Raw genomic sequence first — 7,455 nt, 5'->3', positions numbered from 1 at the left:
GCATATAAAGACATAGAGTATGCAGGGTGTTTCTTTGAATAAATGAGTTCTTAGACTGAGTGCCAAAAAGTAATGATCAAATGCTCATAAGTATCTTCATCTACTTCCCAAATTCATTAATCTCCCACGAAAACATAGCTGATAAAAACATGCTGGATTTGAGTGGTGGCAGGTCGGAGGATGGTCGTAGAAATTGTTTACATATATGAAACATCCAATTCATTTCTTCAGTTCTTTTTTGTTTGTATTCCTGTAAAAGTTTTCAGTATAGCTCTTAATGCCACCACTCAAAATAAATTTCTATATAACCATTATTCACATTATTTAATAAACAAAGCTGAAACCAACCTAATCAGAATAAGTATAAAAGAACCCTTGATGTTAACATGCAGGACATCATGATTCCCAAACAGCTACATTAACAAAATTGTAAAAAACAATTTTGCCTAAGAACTATATCCAGAGTCCCCAGAAATCAATGGGAATATTTTTATGATTCACTAGGATTTACATCAGGCCATAAATGAGCAGCCTATTTTATAAAACATATCAGTTATTTACAGCAGGCAGAAACCCTTGCTTTCTTTGCATGGAACTAATATATTGCTTCAAAAGCACATGGAAGAAGATGGCTGCCTCTTTGTTTAGAAAATTTGTAAAGCTTTAAATCAGTGGTGAAGTTTTCTACTGATTTTACTCATGAGGAACTGGGCATATATGAGTAAAATCATTAGAAAACTTCACCACTGATTTAAATAGACACAAAATCAAATATTATATTGGGGATAGATATCTGAAGTGATACTAAAGATAAAAAGCTTCCATTCAAAGAAGGTATATAAAATCTGAAAGTTTTATCATTTATTTTGCTGCCATTGCTTCATAATCATTCAATTTAAAAATAAATATTATTTTAAATAATATTACATTAATTTTAATAACAATTTCTTTTCATAATTGCAGAACTTAAAAGATATCCAGATTTCTTTCTGTACTAAAGGCTAATACAAAAAAAATAAAAAAAATAAAAAAAATCACCTGGGAATGTTAAAATTCAAAGACCTAAGTGAATCTATGACATATTCCAGCTGTATACAAAATGCACTTAATCCTGTACTGAGAACTTGGCATTCAAACCAACAGCCCTAATAAACAGAACTACGTGTTTTCATTTGCTGTTAGTGCCCTTCACTTTTGTCTGCTGAGGGAAAGGTTAGTTTCAAGACAAAGCTTTTGTTGGGCAGAGTAGCAGAGCACACTCTGTCAGTGTTATCAGTGTCTTTCAATGTGGAACATATTTAACTTGACACAGGAGTAAAAAGAAAAGTAGAAATAGGACTTGTGAACTAAAGTAAAAATACATTGAACTACATTATATCTCTTAGGAACAGAAAATTAGAAGAGAGGCAGTGGCACCTTCAGCATCCCACATCATGGAGGAAAAAATACTTTTGTTAAAATACACTGGGGCAAAGCCTGGATTTTCAGAGGAGCCAGAGTTCGCATCTGGATCCTTTACACAGCTGAAGATAGCAGAACCCAATAAAAATCTTTACCAGCACCAACGGCTGGCAGGAGAGAGAAAGTCTCTTACTTGACAGCTAAACTCCCATTTTCTTCTGAGACTCATAGCATACTCTAATTCCTCAATGGCAGTTGTACTTGTACGGTTGTATAGTGGCACCACAGCGGTCTCCCAAATTTCTTTGATATTTATAATACTTTTGGTGTTCAAACCTGCTCACTGAAGAAATCATGCCTTTTTTTGTTTGCACACTGATAGCAAAAACAGCTCCTTTGACTCAAAAATGAAGATTCTTGCAGTTTTCTGAAGAGTACCAGGAACCAGTAGGAACAGGGCTACTCCATGAAGGAGGACAAGCCAGGAGTCGCAGGTGACCATAGGATGGGCAGTGCCCTCACCACCTACAGCGCAGGTCCATGATATCTGAGCAGGGTGCTAATAACAGAATCCATTGACAGCCCCAGGCACGGTGAGGTGGTGAACCAGGCCCAACGTCCTGTCAGGAGCAGCAGGGAATAGGGCCAGAGAAAAACACGTGAAACCAGCTTCAGTTTAGGTCCAAGGTCCTTCCAAGAGGCAAGGCTACAACACAGATCCAAGGCCTACACAGGAGTTAAGAGCAGAAACACATCTGAACAAGGTACAAGTGCAACATAGGTTAGAACAAGGCTGAAACCCCTAGCCTGAATTTAAAGGGAGTTTCTTGAGGAGTGGCAGTGGGTACCAGCTGAGGCTGGTAAGGGCAATTAGGGCCAATTAGTGTCGTCACGGCCCTGACCAAGGCTAATATATGTGTGCCTTGCCTAAGGAATGGTTTTAAGTTCTTCTTAGCCTAGCTGGCTGGAAGTGGGGAGGATCTCAGTTAATAGCCATTGTTTAGCTTACAATGAATTTACTAAAGGTCTAGGATAAAGTTTTAAGTTTTGCAGTTAGTCATGTTTATGTATCAGAATATTTATTCTTTGTTAAACTGAAGAAATTTTAACATACAGCAATAGTCTCTTCCCTCCACTCCCCCCTTCATAAAGCAGAAACAGAGGTTCAAGATTTCTCTCCAGGTATGAAAAATTATTTTATTATTGTGTCCATGTTTATACCTTTAGTACACTAGCAAAATTCAGTATGGTCATAAAAGTTGTTTTAAAAAAGAAAAAACTTATTAGAGCTCCTATTTTTAGTTCACCTGATTATTTTTTCAAGTAATATGGGAGATTTGCTTGTTTCACTATAGGTATAACATAAGTTGAAGTCCTAGAGTTTAGAACAACTGAAACAAAGCGGGTGGTCACTTCATCATATCTATCTAAAGCAGGCAATTGCTACCCAAGAGGATGTCAAAAAAACAAATTTCAGATATATCTAGTGCTAAGCAAATGTAGAAATTAGTTTATAACAACTTACAAATGGTTATCATAGTATTTCTAGCAAAGAAGTCTATACTTCAGATTGGTAACAGTTCCACTGCTCCTGCTACTACGCAAAGTTGAAAGGAAAGGCTAATGCAACTTTTAAACTGGTGATGAGAGTGAAATAGATTTAAATTCTGGTAGTGTAACTTGAAGTCGTTACTATTCCTTCCAACTCTTCCTCTATCAGGAACAGGAAGGGAACTGTTGATCCTAGGCCCAGTCAAGGGAAGAAAGGCAGCAAGAACCTAAGAATCCTTTTTAAATGTTCAAGTGAATGATACTTAATCTAGCACACCATAAAATGCATTAACTCAATTTGCAAGGTCTCAACAGCGATAGCTTAATGAAATAAGTACCTGTTTTTACATATGCTTTTTACCCATTTTTAAGGCAAGAAGAAATTTGAATGAATCCCTGCAACTGTCGTATTATTGACACAGAGTTCTAGCCTCCACTTCTAGGCACCATACGTGCTCACAAGACTAAGCCTCTTTCCCAAACAGTTCCTCCATGCAGTGTAAATCTGTTGCTGCTTTTATAATGCTGAATTCCTGATACTGAAGGTGCTGTATAAAGGGATAGATAGCAACACATAAGCTAAAATGTGGCCTGAGAGTTGCTGAACAGTTTGTGATCTCCTGTAGCAGCAGAAACAATTTCACTAAACAGTGTCTCAAGGTTCTGGGTGTCTGTCTCTATTTTCTAAAGGAAGTGCAATTAGAATAAAGGAAGAAAAGTTTTAGGTTGGCTACCCTGCCAGCTAAGTCCATGATTCCTTTCTTTGGCCCCTCTCTGTAACAGCTTAACAAGGGGTTCTAATACAGTAGCATTAACTGCTGAATTCATGGTAGATCTGTGATTTTTTTTTTTTTCTTTAAAGTGGAGCTTACTGGCACTATATTAACATAGAATTAGTAAGAGAATCTTAGTACCAATAACTTCATAGCCTTCACAATGAAAAACAAAAGCTTCAAACAGTGGAAAACTGCATCTTCAGAAATAAGAAAAGCCAGTTCCTCATAAAGCTGCCTTTTTTTTTTTTTTTTTTTACTTTAAGAAAATGCCATCTGATGAATTTAAATATCATAAAATTTTTGAGGGTGAAGGTCTTTGAAGCTAGATTTGTTTCTTCAGTCCGGGGGATTAACAATGTATGAGTAGTATTTCAGAAGCTTGTGCTTCTGAAACCATGTCGTCCATTTTTATCTCTTTATGTAGGTATGGTTTGGCCTTATGAAATTCCTGTTGAAACCCCATAAATAATATTTAGATTGGTCCTTTGTTATTGAGAAAATGGAATTTTTTTGGTCTGAAATTATCTGCAGAATAAAGATTTCATGTCCTAGTAGTGAACACACCTTTTTAAAACTGCATTCTATTTCTGGTTTGATTACTAAAAGCACAACTATTTTAACAATTAATTTATACATTCTGCAAATATTTATTTGTAAGATTCATATGACAGCTGTTTCATACTTGCCTCTATACTAATATTTAGAGGGAAAGCTTACAGTTTCCCATTAGGCTAATTTTAAGTGCAAAATATTCTTCCTGAGGCCATGCTTGATTTAATTAATAAAAAATTAGGGACAGGAGCATGTGCTGGCTTGGAATCTAAATTTCTTCAGCTTGATTAAAATAAAGTATCCCCCATTGATATTTTAAAGCTTTTGAAGTAAAGAACAGCATTTCATATTTCTGTGGGATAAGGCAGTCCCTCTCACAGATGATAGAACCTGCAAATCCTTTAAGCTTGTGTAGTTTTGTTGCATTTAATGAATGAGGCTGTGTGTGAGCTTCAAGTTAATCAGGCATATCACTAATGCAAGGGGCTCTCCCTGGGCTTCTGCTGTCGTTGCTGACATCTACCGCAGTGCTCTAGTCCTAGTCCCGGGGCCCCTGCTAGTCAGTGTAGTTATATTCCTTTTAGATGCTTTGAAAATTGCTTTGCAAGTCACCTATCGACAAAACAAAGTATTTGTTAACATGTGTGTTTGCAAGTAGCATTAAAACTTTTTATCATATAATCAAAAACATGTAAGTAGCATTTGGTAAAAAGGAAATCTTTGCAACTCAGGAGATCAGCAAATGAAAAGTGACAAAATTCAAGCGAAACATTTTAGTGTTTCTGAATCTGTTTCCTATCAGAGACTTAGAAATTATCATGGCTGAGATGTAAAAAACAAACAAACAAAAAACCCCAAACTTTGTTTTTACTTGATCATCAAATAAATGCAATTGTCATTTAAATGTTTTCAGACGTGCTTGTGAGCAGCATGTTTTGTGCATTGCTAAAATGCTGAGTGAGCAAACTGTGTTTTACTTCAGGTGCTGGTTTGCTGCATGAAGGTGAAGTAATTTACAAACTGTGTTTTACTGTGGTGATGTCTGTAAGTGACATAAGTATAGAGTAACAATTAGCAGTGGCCAGAGAAGTGTTGACACCAAATCCTAGAGGAGATGATTTACTCTTAGTGCTGACCTGTCAGTAAACAATGCTAAACTTCACCAAGAAACAACAAGTTTTTAGTGTCTAAGTGCTTTTGTTCACAAATGTTGCTGAATTTTACTTTCCATCTGGCCCAGGTCCTGGGGGCTTTATGGTTATGCCTATTGATAAAGGCCAGGTGGTCAAGTTTTGGGAGCTGTCTGTCACTTGTTCAGAAATGGGATGTGGCTGTAGTTGAGAGAAAAATAGAGAAACAAAAGGCAGTGGCAGCTGGGGTGGGCAGGGGAGCAGAATTCCTCTCATTCCCAGCCCCTTCCCCTGTTCAAGCTCAGCAACACCTGGATGTTCCTTCGGTAATGGCTGCTCTGGGGATTCAGTCGAGGCTGTTGTGAAAAGCAGTAGTCTGTTTTATCACACAATATCTTGAGAGTGTTTGGTGAATACGTTGCACCGCTTCCATTGCTCTGAGATACTTGTGGTAATTGAGCTATTCTGCCTAGAAAGGGCTGTTTGCTGGTTTTTGTCTGAGAACCTTCCTCTAAAACGATATATTCTCCTTTTCAGGAAAGGATGTTCATATAACGTGTATAGTTATATGGCTATATGGTCTTGTTAGTCTGGTGTCTGTAATAACTTCAAGACACATTTATCACAGCTTGCTGAATGCATTATCTCATTTTTGTACAATGTGAGTCCCTATCTTGTTGTTTCTACTTAATTGAGATGAATTGTGTAGGACAGAAGGCACCTTGTGCTCTTCGTCAAACAATGTGCACGTAAAACTTAAAAACCTGTAATGTTTCCTTACAGAGCACAGACGTCTAGGCTTGTAGTAACTTTCGGCTGCCCTTCTTATAAGCTTGACATTAGTGAAATCTGTATCCTCTCGGACAAAAAAAAGCCCCCAGAAATTCTTAAATATAGGAGTAAGATGTACGAAGGCATTTAACAAAATGCAGCTGTAATGGTGATTAGGATATAAATTTTATTTGGGTCTTTGCAGTCAGTGACTCCATGTTCTAGCAAAGGAAGCTTTGCTGAAGCAAATCAGGTCAAACCTATTTTACTGGTTTAACGACAGTGGAAACTTAACTGAAGGTGGTTAGCTGGTACTTAGCTTTTTCAGTGTCATTCCAATAAACAGGTGGCTATTTACAACAGTGTTTGCTAGAGAGGTACTTAGGATAATATTTACTAACTAAGAGAGCAGTGGAGAGAGAAAACAACAAAATGTTTTGGTTACTCTGGAATTCGTCCCTTGTCAGCATGGGAGGGCAATGGTCTCGGAGACAGCAGTGAGGCTGCAGCTTGTTTTCTTTCCCTTGCAAACTTTCCTTTTTCAGCTCCTCCCAGAGAACAAGTGATATCTTTTACTCTGATTGTAATGAGTAGATCCTTTGCTAATTAGCTGTAGTGGAAAGCAGATGATCATATCTACTTGATAAAGTCTTACCGAGACTTCACTGAGGGCTGAATTGAGCTTCATTGCATACTATTTACATATTACAGTGATTCCTTGAAAGTTTATTGCTAGTAATTTTCCTTTTTATGTTGACTTCTATAAAAAAAATTTTCAGGTGTTGCAAAAGTGTTAGAAGTAAAACTAGAATGTGTGTACTTATCAATGCTTTATGAAAAGCATCTTAGGGATCTGAATTTTCACAAGCTTTAGGGATTCTGCTGTGATTTTTTTTTTTAATGCTTATTAAGTGACCCAACAGAACTCATTTCTCTCTCTGCTTGTGAAAACGATTTTGAAACACTGGCTCACTTTTGTTCAGTGGGAGGAGAAGCGATTGATGTATTGCATATCTTGCATAGTACCAGATACTGACCATTATCCTTAACTCTAGTTTTGAAAGCACATCTAAACAGTTTCTCTAGTTTAATATTTCTATTATTTTTGTTCCTTGATAAATAGAAATCATAGATTTATATTTAGTAATTTCTATTTTTCAATTTTGAGTGTTCTGAAAATTTACGTTATTTTAATGTTTTATTAACTCTTCATTATTCCACCCATTTCTGGAAACTTAAATGTTTCTGTACAGTGCTTGATAAATGCTGGTAAG

The 7,455-nt window shown here is 36.7% G+C and overlaps 1 long non-coding RNA gene across 2 annotated transcripts in view; it reads left to right on the top strand.

Moving 5' to 3' along the window:
• The first annotated feature begins 2,383 nt into the window (after positions 1-2,383).
• LOC127020236 (uncharacterized) overlaps positions 2,384-7,455 on the top strand; it is a 66,262-nt gene continuing 61,190 nt past the window's right edge. For both annotated transcript variants that reach the window (XR_007767036.1, XR_007767035.1), the window contains exon 1: positions 2,384-2,583. This is a non-coding gene — a long non-coding RNA (uncharacterized LOC127020236). The remainder of the gene's footprint in view (positions 2,584-7,455) is intronic.

The sequence above is a fragment of the Gymnogyps californianus genome, chromosome 10, assembly GCF_018139145.2.
Source record: "Gymnogyps californianus isolate 813 chromosome 10, ASM1813914v2, whole genome shotgun sequence".
Classification (NCBI taxonomy): Eukaryota; Metazoa; Chordata; class Aves; order Accipitriformes; family Cathartidae; genus Gymnogyps; species Gymnogyps californianus.
This window is presented reverse-complemented; position numbering and strand designations above follow the sequence as displayed.